At 35.8% G+C, this 19,072-nt stretch overlaps 1 protein-coding gene across 1 annotated transcript in view; it reads right to left on the reverse strand.

Moving 5' to 3' along the window:
* Nucleotides 1-19,072, reverse strand: part of LOC132329967 (adhesion G protein-coupled receptor A3-like) — a 255,248-nt gene that overhangs the window by 63,989 nt on the left and 172,187 nt on the right. The gene's annotated exons all lie outside the window — the stretch shown is intronic.

Genomic DNA, 19,072 nt, shown 5'->3' on the forward strand with positions numbered 1-19,072 from the left:
TTCTATACAGCACTTCGATCTTCAACAATGGGAGCACATAACGTTTAAATGTTAAAACAGAAAACTACAAGGGAGAAAAGAGGTAGAAAGCAAGAGAAGGAATAAAACATAACCTGGGGCTCCAAATCCACAAACTCAGACAGGAACAATTATTTTTTTACCTGCAAAAAGGCGGCAAAGGTAAATGGCAATGGGAAAACAATTTACTGAATTGTTACTGAATTTCAACAGATTTGTAATAACCCATTAACTCCTAGATTAAGCTGTAGTGTAATATCATAAAATAAAATTCAAATTAAAAGTAAATCAAGATGATAATATAGGCAGATGTGAATCATTTTGCCTTGAAGCTGCATCTATACTCTTGTGTTGAAGATGCCTTAATAGGGTTCAAGTAGCATTGCTAACATTAATGATATTTTCTTGTTACATTTCAAAAAAGTATTTACAGCACAGTTTTAAAAAAATATGGTTCTATGGTTATAAATTCAGGCAAAAGGTCTTTCAGGTAGCAATTTAAGAAAAATTATTCTGTTTCACAGCTGCATTCCTCTAAAATAGGTCTCACCCAAATTTTTGAATAAACTCGTCATACATATGCTTCTTGAATACAGTTGACTTACAGGTGTGTCTGTATTAAAATTTTAGATTAGATTGGGAAAACTGGTCTGATATTCTGGAATTATTTTCATTCTATCACATGCATATCTGAAAACCAATTTTCCAATTTTCTGATGACATCTCTACTGCCATGATTCCACAAAGCCCTCTCACAGTGCACAACACGGATTCCGTTCCAATGAAACAGCCACAAAATGCAACTGATGAGTTACATGGGAGAGGACAAAACCTAATCTGAAACAACTTCAAATACACAATACTGCTGTTGGATTCTCAGTTACACTCCACAGATTTGGACCTGTTGCATTGCATTGCCTTTTAAAGTGGATTAAACAGTTCTCACTTTTTACAAATTCCTTCTCCTTCTGTGATTCAGGCCTCTCCTGGTTCTCTTCCCAAGACTGGTTGTTATCTGTTTATTCCTAAGCCTCAAAACCAACTAAAATGGAGCTCTTTCTCTTCCCTACAGTCTAACCCTCTTTTTCTCCTTCTTCATGAAATTGTGGATAGCTCTGCAATAGTAACAATAATTTCAGCCTGCACATACCATTGGACTAATTGTGGCAGCTTACAACAGGTAACCTCACCTATTGTCTCACTGAAGGACAGCCAGCTGAACCAGAATTGAATGGCTTTTTCAAATTAAAGGAATCCACAAACCTAAATCGAGATGAGAATCTTCATCTCCAGACATTCACTGCTATCAGTAAATCCCCTTGAAACAGATGTCAATCAGGCAATTAAAACCTGATGAAAAAGATAGGAGGAAGAAAGAGGGAGAAGCGGGAAACAAGGAACCTGTGGTTCCCCAGATGATTACAGGGACAGCTGATGTGAACTTGCAAATGATTTTATTAGAATAATGGCATACTGGCACAAAATCTTGCACCTTTCATATTCAAGTGACTAATGCAACACTAGCTTGTTGAAGAAAACTGCCCCCATTTGTGGAGTCCTGAAATGTGCTGTGACTGCTACATTTATCCATATGTGGAAGAACTCACATGGGGGAAGGGAACACAAGCTTGCCACTCTCCAGAAGTAGCCTCGTGCTCTGGCTCTAAGTATCTGCAGGACAGAGTTTGAAAAGGCCAGGTTAAAAGCTGGAGCAAATCAGGGAAAGCAGCTTCACTCTGTAACTCCTGAATCAGGTCTGCAAAAAGCCAGAAAACACAGCTCAACAAGAAGGAAATACCATTAATTTATTTGCTTGATAAGGAGGGGAAAGCTAATGCCTGGCTTGCCAGTATTTTTTCACCTCGTAGGAAAGTCCTAGGATTTGTTTCTGAGACCTAAGTGCACTTCAGCCACCCTTTTTAAATCCAACAACTGAAGAGACTTGGGATAACTTAAGTTTTTTTCATCACTCTCTTTCCATCACTATTTTTATAGCAGTTTTGGCAAGCAGAGATTTGGATTACATGCTTTTTATCTAGAGAGGCTGGCATTTCCTCTCTGAATATAAATATTCTAACAATAATATGTTGCTATTTCCATTGCTGATTAGCTGCTGAAGGTAGACAGAGTAACTCAATTTTACAATCAGTCCCATATTCCTTAGAAACACTGACCTTTTTAATGTTTTAAAGTATCTGTTTATTTCATCACATTTTAATCTAATCCTGAAATATATTTTCCTCTGAAGCAAGGGAAAGGCAGTAATTTAAAATGAACATTTTGAAAGACATTTTGATGTCTGACTAGTTAGAGGATTGAATCAATGAACTGAAAAACTAAAAATGATTATTTTCTTCTGAGCAGTTAACCTCTTTTCAGATATACATAAAGGAATTGATACAATTTTGATTGGCATTTCCAGTCATACAGTGAAAATAAGATTTCCTGTTATGGAGATAATCAAATAGGATATTTCTAGAAAAGGCTGACTGTAGCAATTAAGCCAATTCAAAGGTTGTGTTTGAGATAGGTGAGTACATAATGAACTGAGAGTTCCTGAGAGAAGCCCATAATTATGTAAGGTGGGGAGAAGTGGACTGAGAGATTGAATCTGCAGGCAAGAGTTATTGTATGCACCAATTTGAATATGTAAAGCAAAACTACAGAATTTATTATATTGGAGAATTTCACAGATGATTTGGAACAGAATGTTATAAGGGTACAAAGGGTTTTAAAATGTGCATGACTTTTTTTTCCCCTGCTTAGGCTTCTATGTCCATTTTTCATTCATGATTTTAAGAAAATATACCAGAATTTGAAAGATTCTGCATAAATAAGGCATACGCAAAATGCATTTTGCAGTAACTTGATATCCTGCTGAAAATATATCATAAGCCTTAGTCAAGTAATATAGCTGGATTTGCTCTGGCAGAGTCCACTTCAAAAAAACCTTTAATTTTGTAGTTTGATGTACAGCACACATCCTTTTCCTCGGGTGTGTAGGAGAGTTTGCAATTTCACACCGTGAACATTAATTATCACTTGCTGTACATACCTTGTAGAAATAAACCCATCTAACAAAACATACAGAAAGAGTGCAAGTCAGTATCTGCCTTTTTCTCTACAGAAAGAGAGAGCATGTGCTCTTCATGCAGGAAATATTGATAAATGGCACCTCAATGATACCAACAGTTCAAGAAAGAATGCAGCAGATCATCAGCCACTCCACTCCACACTGCTATGCAGATTTACAGCAGTTCAGGGTGTGCTGCAGTCTCTTCTCTGCATCCCAGTGAACATATGGGAGTCAGTAAAAATACTGCGTGATTTCAAATCAAGACTCTGTGTTTTCATTTGTTGTATTTTTCAGCAGCCAGCAGGATTGCTTATACTAAACATTGAAGGTCTTTCCTGGCTTATCAATGAAAAACTTAACACTGGTATTGGAACAGGCAGAAGCACTGAATGTAGGCCAAAGTTTGTCTAATATAGAATCATTTATTGCTGAAAGCCAACTTTCTTCGCTTTGACAAAGCAGTGATGGAGAGGATGTCTACATAAAGCATGACAGGCTAGAGAATAGATTTATTATGTTTGTTTCAAACCAGAAGAACCTGCAGTATGTGTCCTTTTGCTCACATGGTAAATGACCAATTGATTTTCTTGTCTCTGTTCAGCAGTAAATAACCTCATAAACATGGCAAGGTAAGGGCAGACATCCAAAAAGTCCCAGTTTTGTGCAGCTATTTGTGTCTACCAGGTATCAGAGGCACACCACGAAAAGCTGAAACAAATCAGGAGCGCAGGCTTTCTTTCACCAGGGTACAAAATGTCTCTAATATGATATAACTTGACTTTGAAATTGTTTTTCCACAGATCTGAAAGGGTCATTTTCATGTAATTACACTCTGTCGTATTTGATACACACATTAACTCTGCAAACTTCTGAACTGGCATTACATCCATTCACTGCAGATCACACCAGTGTTTGCCCAGTGTTACAGAGGTTCAGGCCCTTTGGTAAATTCCTAATCCCACCATCCTGTAGCTCCACAAGTCCAACAGCTGAAATTCATCAAGAAACCCTCATACACTCTGAATTTAAGTTGAAAGTTTAAACCCACAGTTTTAAAGTCCTTTCTTAAAACCTATGATCCTGACAACAAGCTACATACAGTTCACCAGCTCTTTAACAGTGGACCACTTAAAAGGGGAAACTGCTTCTATACTTATATGTTGTTTCACAATTCTCTGATTTTCTGAAAACATGAATCAAAAGGATCACCACTGTCATGAGAATAAACAATATTGAAGTTCCAACCAAAGGGTAGATGTCAGAGAAAAATTTTCCCCTCTGCTCTGTGAAGAGTATTTAATGTGTTGCATGGAGAATTATATGACAAGAGATAAAAGAGAGAGATCATCTCTATGGAAACAGTGTGGTCTACATCATCAGTAATGGATAGCACAGAAATGAGCTATCCAAATGTTACAAGGCAGTCCAGTAATATAATTATTTGAACTAGTGCCTACATAACCAAAATGGAACTATAAAATGGTTCACACATATTGCCTGAGAGATTTTACCAGCCTTAACCACCAGAGATGTGATTAAACCTTTAATTGTTTTGGCCTTGCAGTGCGCAAAGTCCTTGAAGTTCCTTCACTATACTCTCCATTTCAACAATTAGAATTAAACTGCTATAGCATAATTTTTCACAGATTAATGTTGCAAATTTAGCACAGTCTTAGTAAGTGACCAGCTAAGTTCAGCCTTAAATCATGAGTCTTTGAAATAAAATTACACTCAAAAAACCTCAAACCAAAATGGTCTACGCTAAAATGCCATTTTTAAAATTTTAATCATGCTTATTCATCATGCAATTTTTTTGTTTGGTACCATTATTTCTGATTTTTTTTATTTTTTTTCAGTCCAGATGTAGTACAGCAAGAGACAGAGACAACTGGCTTTTACTTGTGCATCACTGGACTTGTACAGTAGGGTCCAGTCAGTCCAAACTAAAACAAATCCATTGAAGAAAGCAGTGTAAGAAGTGGTCTAATCTGTGCTGTTAAAAAAATTAGGTTTTGATTTAAATACACAAACTCATACATTAAAGTACATCATAACTGGTAAGGGCTTAATTCAGAAAAAAAAAAAAAACCTTTTTCATTAGCACAGTTTCAAAATGTTGCACAAGACCACGTTAACTGGTCCTTATTTTTATAAAGAAAAGGTAATGTACCTGAAAATTGGGATGAGTTAGAAAAACAGAACTGGAAAAAGTTCACCCAGCAGACAGAAGTTGGACTAGGCAAACTCATGGAGAAAATAAGAGCTGAGAACAGACAAAGTATATTCAATTACAGTCTTTGGCTGCATTAATTTTGGTCTTGTCCCTGAATCACTTCTGTCTGGCTGCTGCATTCAGGGCTGGGTTCTATAACTGATACAATGCATAATGGTTTTATAGCCCCCAGCAAAGATGCTGATTATAGTGTGCACAATTATCTTAAATCCATTCCAAAATTTAGCATGACTAAATTTTACTTTAAATGTTAACTACATTATTCTCTTTTTGTTTAGCTACATCAAACATTTTTACAGGTCTGCAGCTTTGGGATAATGCTACTTTGGCATGCCAAGCATTACAGCTTTTACCCTTCCTTGTGTTTGTGTGGAGGTCTAATGAATTTATATATTGACAGATTTTATTAAAACAAACAAAGCAGAAGAAATCCTGACTACACGGAAGTGCACATGAATTTTACTTTGACTTCACTAAGACTAGTATTTAACTCATTCTTCTGTTTCTCGAGGTTTAAGAATGCTGTTTCATAGTTATCTTTCTTCTAATGTGAGTTCAAAACACATTTTTCATGTTTGAAAACATCTCTGTTGTGTACAATGATGAGTTGATATGAAGTTATTGGAACATTATTTCTTTGTACATAAAATAATTACTGTATTTTTTTCTGAAAAAGTCTGAATGCCTCTGTTTATATTTTACATCTGATGGTAAAGTTGAGCTATATGCACCTCAGATATGTTTCACAGTCTCTTGCACAATTCACTCCAGACTGCATAGGAGTGATACACACATGACAAAATAGATTTTTTGGAACCTCCAAATAAGAATACTGTGCATTGGGGAAAATTATACTCTTAGTACAACTGAAAATTTTCTTGTCAAATTAATGGCTTAAGTGTTTCCATTCTAAAATTTATGATGAATTAAAAAGCATTTTATGAAACACACAGCATTCAAAACAAGGAAAATAACAGTGTGAAAAATCATGTTCAAACCTTCCATCAAATCTAGTAATTAGCTCCATAAATTTGGCAGTTTTTAACAAAAATTGTAAAGCTGACCATCACTAAGAGAAATATCTTCTACTACACTACTGATGAGTACTTGGCATCCAGGAGTTCTCAGTTGTACTGAAGCATAGAATGGGTATTTGGAAAAGTTCAATTGCTTGAATTTCAACAGCAAAATTTTGGAAAAAAACAAAACTCTGAGCTGCAGCTCTATACCTTGTTTCAAGAACCTCTAAATTGACACCCACACAGATATCTGCTGCTTAAAAATACAAAACTCTATTAAACCAAATTCTATTTAAGGCCCACATGAGATGCAGTTTGACTTTGCCTAAGTTTGCCCATCACATTTACTTCATGCCAAATTAATGGCCACAGACTGGATTCAAAGCTTTGCAGATGCAGATTCAGACCTGTATTTATGCTATGATTTGAATTTATCCAATAGGCTGTATGAAATAAGCAGTAAGTTGCATTGGGAACTGGTGCTTTCTAAGGGTACTAAATTTATAACATCTGGGTCAGAAAGAATCATCTGTGTGTCTTAGGTCTTTCTGTATGTGGTATTTTTTTCAACAATTGCTTTTAAACAAATTTTAGTAGGAAAAGTGGATGCCATGAAACATTTTTGCTTCTATTACTTTTACTGTTACTTATATGAGTTTTTAAGTTTTTATTATAGTTTCTATGGATGTACCTAATTGAGATGGTACTTGCAGGTCACACTTTGTGGCTTTCATGAAGCAGCATAACTAAAGTAGTCCCCAGCTGTCTGAGAGACAACAGTTATAGCACCTACATGGGATTTTAATCAGGCAGGGTGGCAGGTAGTCTGCTATGTGCTTGACCAGTCATCCTCTGCCTACACCCACCTTAAAAGAGAGGGTCTGGTTTCTGACAGACTCTCCACACCAGGTACCCTGCACAGCCCTGGAACTCAACACTGTCAGCACTTCTGCAGGCAAAAGCAAGCTAGAGGCCTCAAAAGTGGTGCAGGATAAATAGCAATCTCAAACTTTCCCAGGCTTAAGCAAAGATGAAGGTTTTCATACTTTGAAAAAACTCACATCCCATATACATATATCCTTAAAAGACCAATACCTGATTTAATAAAAATTTTTCTAGCTTATTTCTGCCAGAAACGTGTCACTGGCTTCAGTCAGCAATTGTTAAGCAAAGACCTACTCCAACATCCACTGTGTGCAAGCTTTGGATCAGGAAGAATTTAATATGAACAGGATTTTGTAGATAGTTAAATCGTCAGTACCCAGACCTGCCTTGAAGCATATAAAATCAAATTATTTGCATTCCTGAGCAGCCAAAATGTATGTATTTAAAATGGACTTCGGTGCACAGACCTGATAATAATGGTGATGTTCATTGAATAAGTATGTGTTGTATTACAAGTGCCTCAAAACATCACTAGCACACTTCCATCAAGTAAGAGAGTATCTTATTTGCTTATGGTATATTTAAATTATTAATATAATTGTTACCTCCCTGGTTGTACTTCAGATGTCATTTTGAGGAATGAACACTAAGTTTATATAATAAATTTATAATCAAATTAAATAATGTTTCATGATAAACGTAATTACCAATATTCAGCCATCATTCAGCAAATGTTAGCTGTGATAAACAAACTCAGCAAACATAGCTGTTTTAAAAAGTAATTTTCATTCTGCTCAGTACCAAAAATTGAAATTTCTGATCTTGGTTACTTAGCTACTAGTAAGAGCCAGCTGCATCCAGAGGGGCATTAGTGTTAAAACAACCTTTTTACTTGATATGTGACTGGCAGATAAAATCCTAATTGAACACACTGACATGTCTTTCCCTTCATGCAGTATGATTTTGTGAAAAAGCATAGTATATAAACTACTGTGGCTTTCAGCATACTCCAGTAGCATTTCTCACACTATTTTAGTCAAGTGATGAGCTGTAATTTATGCAAACTGACTGCAGATATTTTTCATCTGCTATTTGGATCATTATGATATTCACTAATGAATACAAATACTGAATAACAGGAAATAAGCCTTACCTCACTGGGGCTTTTTTTCAGATTTTATTAATAAGATGAGAAGTATTCTATTCATTTCTTTGATCAAATCATTATTTTGGGCATGATGGTGAACAACAGCTTTTATGGCTGGGATCATGAGGTATTAGATATATAAAAATACTCAAATACCTTAAGAATAGGTGCATGATTGAAGAAAAGAACCATGTTACCAAAAACAAGATACAAATCAATCATATAGCCAATCTGAACCACCATGCAATAACACAAGGAATGAAGGCATAGCAGGATCATTTTCTTCCATATATATTTACACATATACATACACTTTAAACAATGCTTTGACCTGGATTTTAACTCAGAACTGGAAACTAGCTTAGACTTATAGATAAAATTGTTTTGGAAAATACATGATCTGTATGGAAGAATAATCAGTTTAATGCTGATTTACCAGACCTTTCTCAGCAATGCAGCCAAACTCAGTAACTTCCTGAAACTGAGTAAAAGGTGAAAAGACATAGCTGAGGGTGTAAATATATGGATTATGGATCAGGAATTCCTTGCTGCTTCACAAAAACCACAATTTTTTTTTTCTGCAGATTGGTTCTCAAGATGGAAGGACAATATCACACTGTGAATATGCCAAGCCTGGTATTTTGTAAGCTCATGTGCTTTATGGCAAAGAATATGATTTTGCCAATTTGTTTGCATATTATGCTGAGGTTTTGTGTGTTGATGTACCTAATTACTCCCACAGAAATAACAAAAACATCTCTAGCAATTAATCTCATTAGAAACAGCTGCATTCATATACTACAAATAATATCACAATGGTAGAATTATGCTCTTTTAAAATGTTAATAGAGAAGAGAAATGACAGGTGGAAGTAAGTGATGTGCTTGGCCAGCAATGCTGGCCTTTGCTTATCGACAAAAGCAAAGTCAGAGATCAAAGCATCAATTTCAAGCTGTGGATTTCGCCATGTTCTCTTTACTAGCAGGAAACAAAGCCAGTTGAATTTTGGAACTTCTGCTTACTGGATATTTTGGCATTTCAAAAATTCTCCATCACAGGAGTTATGTTTTCTTCCTTTTTTGGGGATCACCCAAACTAAACAGCGTTCAGAGCAGCTATAAATTGTATGAAGATGAAAAAGTTCAGGACAAGATGCAGAAAAAGCAATGATGAAATGGCTGCTCAAGTGAGAACAAATGCACAGTTCAAATGTGGAGTTGACAGAAATGATATAATTGTGAAGAGCCAGAAAGCCAATCTACAAATGGATCTTTATGGTGGCAGTTTTAATCCTGCTCCTTATCTTCAGTGCTCACATGGAGTAGCTGTTAAAGAAATACATGAAGCACCTCATGATGAAAACTCCCAAACAATTCCAAAAGCACAGAGAGAGAAGACAGAAGCCAAACTTCAGATTTACATCATTTTGTTACATCATCTCTCAGCTACAAGGGAACAAAGTGTCCAACCTTTCCTGGGGGCAGGGAATCAGTAATTTTTCTCCAATCTCCTAGCAACACTTAAAACCCCCTCAAATTTCTGCTGCTCAAAGATAGAACAACTATTATGAAATTAGAATTCTGCGAAAAAAATCGAATTCACATAGAAGACTCTGAGTAACCAAACTAATTAGTTAATTTGAAATCCCCCAACTTCTATATATAAATAAGGAAAATTAACAACCACTTTTTTCCCAAGGACATGATACAGTGCTTTCATGGGGACTAGCAGTGTATACATGGTAATATGAGAGGAAGAGTTTATGCATTTCATTTCCAGGGGACCTTAATGCAATTTAGGACCCATTTACAAGATACCACTCTTACACAAGGTAAGTGCAGCTTAAATGTGATTTCAAGATGCCAGGTCTACAGTACTGTGCAAAAGTAGTTATGAGGCTGGATTTCAGAATGAATTCACAGTTTGTCTACACCATTTGACTCATTAGAGGATTTTTGAGGCAAGCACTATAGGGAGACTCAGACAAGCTCCTGGGCATTTGGCCAGGCAGTGTGCCTACCTGCCTCACAAGAGTCCAACCGTCTTCCTGCTTACATTCCAAGACAGCAACTCTGGCACTGGCAGTCAGAGCAGAACAGTTAGAATAACACTGCTTTTACAAAGCACAGGATAAGGAAATCTGTGCTAAGTACCAGAATTCTATTGATACCTCAAGCAGAAATATCCCCAAAATATGTCCTGATATTCAAGACACTAAACCATAGGTTTAGAAAAAGCAAAAAATAATCCTAAAGGTGAAAGAAGACCACAAGCTCTTTGTGGGATTCGGTCTGAGAAGGATGTATGTACTCTAATGCAGGAATGTGCAAAGAAAATTCTAGAATGACTGTATAATAATAATACTAATTGTGCTTTGCAGAGCAAGGCTTATACTCTTGCAATTCACACTTTTGACTGGAGAGAATTTGCAACTTGCAATCTCATATTTAACCAAAGTCAGGCAAAGTAATGCAGACCCCTATATACTGCTATCTAAAGAAAACCACTAGCAACAGCATTTGAGCAAAAAAAATAAAATCATACAAATTTGGCTCAGGACAAACTAAATTAAATTTAGTTTGTATACTCTGAAAACAAGAGTAGCACAAATAGAGACAGAAAACATTTCCTCACCTGACAAAAAAGTGATCAAGTAGGAATGTAAAATTTCTGTTACAGAATTTCTATATGTCTAATACAATGGCTTCCCTTGAAATCTTGCACTTGTCAGAGAGCATAACTTTATGTAATTATTTTAATTACTGTAGTTGATCTTACAGCAACAATCAAAAAGTTTGTATTATGTATTCTGAAGTTAAATTATTTACATCACTTTACTAAGTTTTGCCACATTAGCAAGCAGGGCCATGTAAATTGCTTTATAGAAATATTTATCTTTCATGAATTCATGGATTTGTTCAGCTTCCCAGTGAATTCATTTACAATCAGAGGCAACAAGAACTGAATATTGTAGTAAACTCTAGCAAAAGAAAAATTTATTGTTAATAAAAGAACACTTTTAACCCCTATAGCATTTTCTATTCAAATATTTGAAAGCACTTCATTAACATTTTACATAAACATACAAGATAGCAATTATCTCTTAATTGCTCAGAACAGAGTCTCAAAGAAATCAGGTTATTTAAGAATCATCATGCAGGAAGTGGTGTGCAGGCAAAAATACAACCCAGCTCACCCATGTCCTGGTCTGAAGCCTTTTGCAAAAGATCACATTTGTATTATCCTGTGCCTTGTCTTAACTAAACAGCTGAGGCTCCCAAACCCACCTACCCACAAAGCTCTCTACAGGAGCCATGAGAACTGCTGCTCCATCACTCCATATCTTCTCTACATCCAGTCTCTGATCCACCTTTGTGGCCCCCTGCCGACTTGCAACGCCCGTGTTGTCCCTGCTCTGGAGAGCTACACCTGGGAGCAGCATTCCAGCTGTGTTCCTACCACTTCTGGGGGACTGTGGGAGGCAGACAGCCTGCACTACCAAGCTGGGGCGTTCATGGTCTCTCATACAGTCCATGATCCTGGTCCTGCTGGAGTGCTGAGCACAGTCCTTCTACAAGCCTCTTTGGGGCCGTGGCTTACCAGACAATGGAAAATTAAAAAGGCAAATGCAACTAATGCTATGAAATAGCACCAGTATTCAAGCACTAAACATCACACCTTCTTCACAGAATAGCACAGAACGGGCCCCAAGGCTGTTTGTATGTGAAAGGCTGAAAACTTCTACTCTCTTAATTGTCATAGTAGAATTGAGTGATATTTCCGTCATTGATCTTTTAACTGAACATAGATCAAAGACCACCTTCAGTCCCCATACCCTGGAAGCTTGGACTGAATCTGCAAGAACTATCAAATATGAATGCAGATCTGAAGGAAAATGGATGATTACATAGATACTTTATAGAAGCTTCCACTCAGTTCCAGAAGTTTGGGAACACATACCCTCTTACCCCTTTGCTGTCCACCAATGTCTACCCACAGTCCAGCACTGTTTGTTAGTGTTGCTTAAACCAGAATGTTAAAATGTTATGAAATGAGAATTAAAAGAAGTCATAACATATGAGACGGAAAAACATCTAAATATTTACTAGGTATTTTTAATACACAGATATTTTGTTAAGTCTAACATATTTTCAGAATTATTTGTATCATATGACATTTTGCCTCAAAAGGCTCTAAAATGCCAAAAGAAAGGCAAACTTTATCTGAAACTCTGGTGTAAAAGTCTATGTTTTAATTCAACAACTACCTTTTTGAATGTAGAAGTAAGTATGAAGACTCCTACAGAACGTGGTATGAATTTGTAATGGCAGGATGGCCTCTAATGCAAACAAAACAACATAAAATTCCCCAACATAAAATTATTTTTAGTAACTCCTTGTAGATGAAGAACCAAGGGAGTGGAGAATGGTAGCACTCAAGACATTCAAGACCTCTATAAAATTGAAGTGCATGCTTTGTATTTACTATCTAATGAAAGAACAGTAACCAAAAAAATCTACATAGCTTCTTCTCTGATGAGATGCGCTAGATATTGATTATGGGATGCCGCTGGTATCCTTCCTGAACAGTAAGTTTTGTGTTGAGAGATTTTCACAGACTAAATAACAATATAAAGTGACTTACCTGTTATTATGTAACAAGCCCCCAAACCCTCGTTGCTACAGAGACCTGTAATTCTTAGGAAGCACTTCAGAAAAACAAGTAATGAAGGCAGTAAAAAGTAAGTCTCTACACCACAGTAAAATCTTACATATTGGTTTCAGAGAGATTAAATAAAACCATATATAAACTACAAAAAAAGTCCCTTTATGAGCTTATAAAACAGATGTTTACACTCCACAGACTATTTTTTGGAAAGATACTACCACTGATATAACCAAATAAATAATTGTGAATGCCTATAACAAACGTATGATATGCACATGACCACATAGAAATTTTTGAGTTAATTTTCTGTTGAGAAATTTCATTTTCAAGTAAGTATTTAGAAGCAAACTCTACACAGCCTTGCAAGGCAAAGTAAATTAGCTCTACATACTGCAGAGTAAAAGGAGAGAGCAAATTCCTCCCCTAGGCTTCCCAGCAGCAGCAGAGCAGCCATTCTGCAATCATTACTGTGGTCCACCGGCAGAGCAGCCACAGCTGTTACACATTACCCTGAGCAGGAACCTCGGACAGGAGATTCCTGTGATCAAAGGTTTAATGGGCACCTTCCCTCCCCCTTGAACTCATTAACTCCTTCTCCTCGCTGTTATAGGGCAGGGAACACTTGGAACAAGAAATTTCTTGTGGACAAGAAATGCAGATTTCATTGCATGCTAAGCAATGGCAAAAAATCTGTATGTACTGTCATGTGCATAAAGAGGAAATTTGCCTTTTAAGCAGCATCTTTAGTCCACATAATCTTCATTTTCCCTTTATTTTTCTGTATAGTTAAAAATAGTTTTTGATGTCTACATGCTTTTTGTTTTCTATATTCCAGCCATGTATTTGAAATGTGCTCTCAATAAATGGAATATTTAGCTAATCTTATTGCTAATCTGCACAAGCATTTCATACCCAATTCTATTCAAAATTTCCGTCAACAAAGCAGTTCTCTTTCAGATTTCAAGCCTATTTTTCAATTTCTAAGAGTTTCCAATAATTTCATACCCTATACTCAGACTTTTTCTAGCTGATCTTGTAATTTCTAAGTATCTTGGAAAATTTTGAGTTGCCACCCTTTTATCAGTATTGGGCATGCCCTTAGAAGAGTAATGTTCTTTTTTCTCATTCAGGCTTCTATACTTTTTCTTCCTCCTGTCATAAATGCTGTACTCAAAACATCGATCATGACATACTTCCCAGTCATTTAGCACAGTTCACTCAAGTCACTAGGTTTAGTTTATGAGCTCAGATTTTATTCTTTTAAATAAAAGGTAGTATCAATCTACCATTATATATAGTACTGTGATAGAGTGTCCTCTCCTCAAGCTATGAAACACTACTTAAGAAAGGACATACAAGTAAAAAATGGAGGCAGAGATGCAGCTGTGATGAATATATTCTCCTGCTATTCTAGAACAGGTGAGAGTTAGGACCTAACACAGACCATTACCCTTGGGTAAAGATAAAACCAAATTAAAAATGAGCCAATGCCACGGCAGGGATCAGTGATACATCCAATGCAGGCAGCAGGTGAAGAACCTGAGCAACTAACAAAAACAGCCAAAAGCTAGGAAGTGGGAATGATGGCAAACCAACTACCCTAATGCTGTTATGTAAGCAGTGGAGGATGTGGATTGTCTGACAAGCTCTTCTGGAAATAGCCTCGGACAGATAAACAAGGGGGTTAGTACTGGTCAGGACTGCTGTTGCAGTTCCTACTTGTACAGAGAACTTGGTCAAGAGCCAAGAGATTAAGTGAAAGTTGCCTTAAAACAGAGTTCTCAAATACTACAAAAGGAAAGAATTGCCACAGTGCATTAAGAACAATAACATTCCAAAACCAGACTTTAACAAATTGAGGAAACAAAAGACAGGATCTCCTGGGCAAACCGTCAAGGTTTCGTTCCTGAAAAAATCCTCAAAACTGAAACCTAGTTCTGGAGGCAGAAAAATAACTCATTCCAAACAGGAAGATAAAAATGAAGTGTATGAAGACACTTAAGAGTCTAAATTGAGATCTCTGACTGATTGACATTTAAAAAAGGAATAGTACCAAGAGTGTAAACAATACCACCTATAAAGGAATTTTATCTATTCCTTAGGGAGATAAGTAACGACAAGTAAGGTGCATTAAGCAAATCACGAAAACATTAAAAGTTGCAAGCAAAAGAGGCATGAAAGGTCCTTTCATTGCAACAAAAAAGTGAATCACTAATAACAGAGAAGTCCGAAACAATTTGGAAATTTTTTCTTTTCTCTTCAGAAAGCAAGCACTGGGGAATATTTTAATAAAATGGATATCAGAGTAGACAATAAAAAAGAGTGGAAGGGAAAGAATAAAACCATATTTAGATTTGCATTTCCACAGGACTTAGCAATCTGCTAGAGCTGTCATCAGCTAACACAAGATTTTTATCTGTTAGGCCTGACAACATTTGGAAAAGAGGGAGGGTTAGAATTAAGACAGCAAAACCAGTACTTGCCCTTCATTTCCCTCCTTCTTATATGCATCTTGGGATTCACAGAATGGTTGACTAAACTGGGATATCTGAAAATTTACTTTAAAAAAAATTATTCAAAAATCAATTTCCAAGCACCTGGGGATAACATGATAATAAACAGACAACACAGATTTGCCAGCAAGAAATCATATTAAACCATCCTAATTTAATTTTTTTGGTCAGAGTAACTAGACTAGTGGATAAGAATGAAGAAATGTTTGCAATGTATCTTAACCTAAGCACATAAGAGATATACAATTTTGCTGAAAGTGCTAAAATATGAGCTCACATGGGCTCAAAATAAGGAATGCAAAAAGCAGATTTTGACAGAAGATTACAGCAGAGAAGATTTTTGCTTGGATTCCAGAAGGCTTGACTGGGTCAGTCAATCCTACATATTGTCATGAATAAGACATAAAAGACATTGATATTCTAAATAATTTAAGAGCAGCTTATTCTGATTATTTTGATAAGTTCTGGAACAACAAGTGAAAAATTTCAGGAAAGGAAACACTATCAGAGTTTAAAAGAAAACATTCAAGCATGAAAGTGAGATGTGTGAAAGCGGTTAATTCAACAGAAACAGAAAATTGTAAAATTTTGAATAAAGCATATGTCTGAAATTTAAAGAAGTGGAGCTGTTGTCAAAATATTTGAAGGTCTTTGTTTAAGAAATTGCAGAGGGCCTGTATCAGACAAACATTAAAAAGCCTTTAGTTCTATTTAGGCTTATTAGATAATCTGATGACTTCAAGACATCTCAGCATCTTCACCCAAAGCTCTCTCAGGTCTTCATTAAAAGGACCTAACATTATTCTGTTAACCTTTACAAATTATCTCTGATTTTGAACATAAACAGACCTACCATTTTATAGCCATCCTTCTATTGAAAGAATAAACTATCTGTATTCTCACCATAAAATATTTCATCCACTCAAAAAATAAATTCAATTTATCCCAGTTGCAGTGTAGGCGTTTACAAATTTGTGGCAGCTTGTGCACAAGTCTGCTCTAGAACAAAAAGCCTAACAAAATCAGAAGCAAAGATTATATTGTTTCAATATTTTAATAAATTAGTTACAGCTCCATAGAATATCCATGTTTTAGGAGGCATGTTCCACATAATGTTGTATAGCCTGCACATGGGAAAATGGCTTATACAACATCGTTACTTTGCCAAAATAATGGACTAGTTTCAATACAGACAATTCATTTCTAATGAAGACCTTCCATTCACATCAAATTTATGTATTTCCTGGCTACATTTCATAATCTTACAGGTCTATCTTTCAAACAGTGACTTAGCCCAAAACAGTCCATGCCTCACTTTCACACTGCACAGGAAAGAGGTAACAGGGAGAGGAGCATTATTCCTACAAGGTAACACCCCAATCAACCATTTCTGAATAGCTAGTAAATACACTTTATTTCAGAAGCTTTATAACTCCTTTATTGCAAACCCCATTTTTATCAAAACCTAAAATATTTGCCTTTAAGAGGATAATAGATATATTTATATTATTTTTACTCAAGGAAGTAGCATTATTTAACAAGTGGTATTTTAAAAAAGGATCTTTGTCAACTCTTGAAAATATCTTCATAGGATTAGCTGTGCACTGGCTACCTTTTATGTTCTTAACCACTATAAAGTACTGCTTGGGTCTTTGATTACATTTCTGATAGGAAGCATCCTATAGGCATTCTGAGTTGTTCAAAGGCATGTCCTTGCCTCACTGGACTGAGATTAGAAAATAATTTTTTTAGCTAAAAACCCCAAATTTTTTCTCTGGCTCCTTGTGACAGGATATTTAGTTTTGGTGCTAACTTCATTCAATTTTTTTTTATATATTTAAATGAAAACTGTGTTTGAATATCTATGTTTAATAATTATGACAGAGAAGCAGCAAAAAATTCTTCTGAAGGTACATATCCCTGTGAAAAATGCAGCACAAGACCTAGACCTTGCCAAAACATAGTGTCTCTGTTCTAGCTAGCAAACAAGTCTGGGAATTAAGGAGAGATCCACTGGACAGACAAATTCTCTTATTACCGAAAAAGACAACAGAATACAGAAATTAAAGTTCCTTAACTTGAGATAACAAGAAAGCAAAAGATAATTGAGAAGAAACTCTGCAACATCCACACAATTTGGCAGTTAGGGTACATTTTAACAAATCTTGAACTCAACCGATGTTCCCATCATACCATATGGGTCTCATAGCTGGAAATTCACCAGCAGTGCCAACAGATGTCAAAAAGCTTTCAAAGTAACAGAGTTAGAAAAGATTGTATGTATTAACTTAAATCAATGTATAAACATGCCAAAATTTCCAAGTTCATGAGCTTTCTCTCTTCTCCCTGCACTTGCCCTAAAGACTGTGAAAGTATTCTGAAGCCCACATAAAAAATGAGGCCTGGCTATTTTCCATTGCAGGGCAGGAAAAAGAAGATGCAACATGCTAAATTAAATCCTCTCTAAATGAGAGTTCTTGGAATAGAAAAAAGAAAGAAGGGGATTTAGCAGCACCATTTAAAAAACAACACAAAATCAACAGTACAGTGGTGGCATAACCTCAGTTCCCTAAGCCGCATTTGATTCTGTGGGAAAGATTAAATGGAACAAAAATGTTGCATAAACACTAACATTACATTAGGGGAATCTGAACTTTTCAACCTTTCCAACAAATCTTTCTGAAGAGGGGTGTATTCAGGCTGTGAAAAAAAGCACTGATTTCTCTCTTTTTTGGCAAACATCCAGCAATGTTCCTCTTCATTCTTCATAAATGTTCCCTCCATCCATGCCATGCAGAGAAAACACATTCTGACCACTTTACTGGCCTCAGATGGAAGGGAATGGATTTGTCACCAAGTGAAAGAAGATAGAAACAGTCCATCTCTCCAATCTGTTCATTAAAATGTGTCTTGTTGGCTACCATGAGAAAATATGGGAAGTTTGCCTGAAATAATATTATTTCTAAAGAGAGGATTTTTGTTTACTGCATAAATTATGTGAAAGTAAAATGTAAGTGAGATACAGTGATTAATCTAAAGTCATTAATTCTTTGGCACTTCTCTTTAGAATGGAAAAAAATATCTGTCATAATAAAATAACAAAAATAAATAATAAAATATATAATAAATATTTTTAAAAAATCTATAAATATAATATATACATATAATAAAATACAATGAGGGAAATACCTGCCTACATGGAAAATCAACACCTAAGTCATTGCAGTGGTTTTATTTTTCCCCTTCTTCTGTGAAATGATTGTGCTATATTCTCAAGCAAATGAGATAAACACCAATTATCAGGGGAATTTTTATTTAGAACAAATGGATGCCTTTTGTTAGCAGTCTTCTGTATATGGGACACTTGAGGTTTAGAATTTGTCAGTATTACAGAGTGGAAGACAATATGGTCAATAAGTAAAGTCTTCCAGTATCAAAATCTACATTTTACTCAAACAACTAAAGTACCTTTTATTAAATAATCAGTTATACAGAATGAAGAAATTGTGATCT

Source organism: Haemorhous mexicanus, chromosome 7 (genome assembly GCF_027477595.1).
Source record: "Haemorhous mexicanus isolate bHaeMex1 chromosome 7, bHaeMex1.pri, whole genome shotgun sequence".
Classification (NCBI taxonomy): domain Eukaryota; kingdom Metazoa; phylum Chordata; class Aves; order Passeriformes; family Fringillidae; genus Haemorhous; species Haemorhous mexicanus.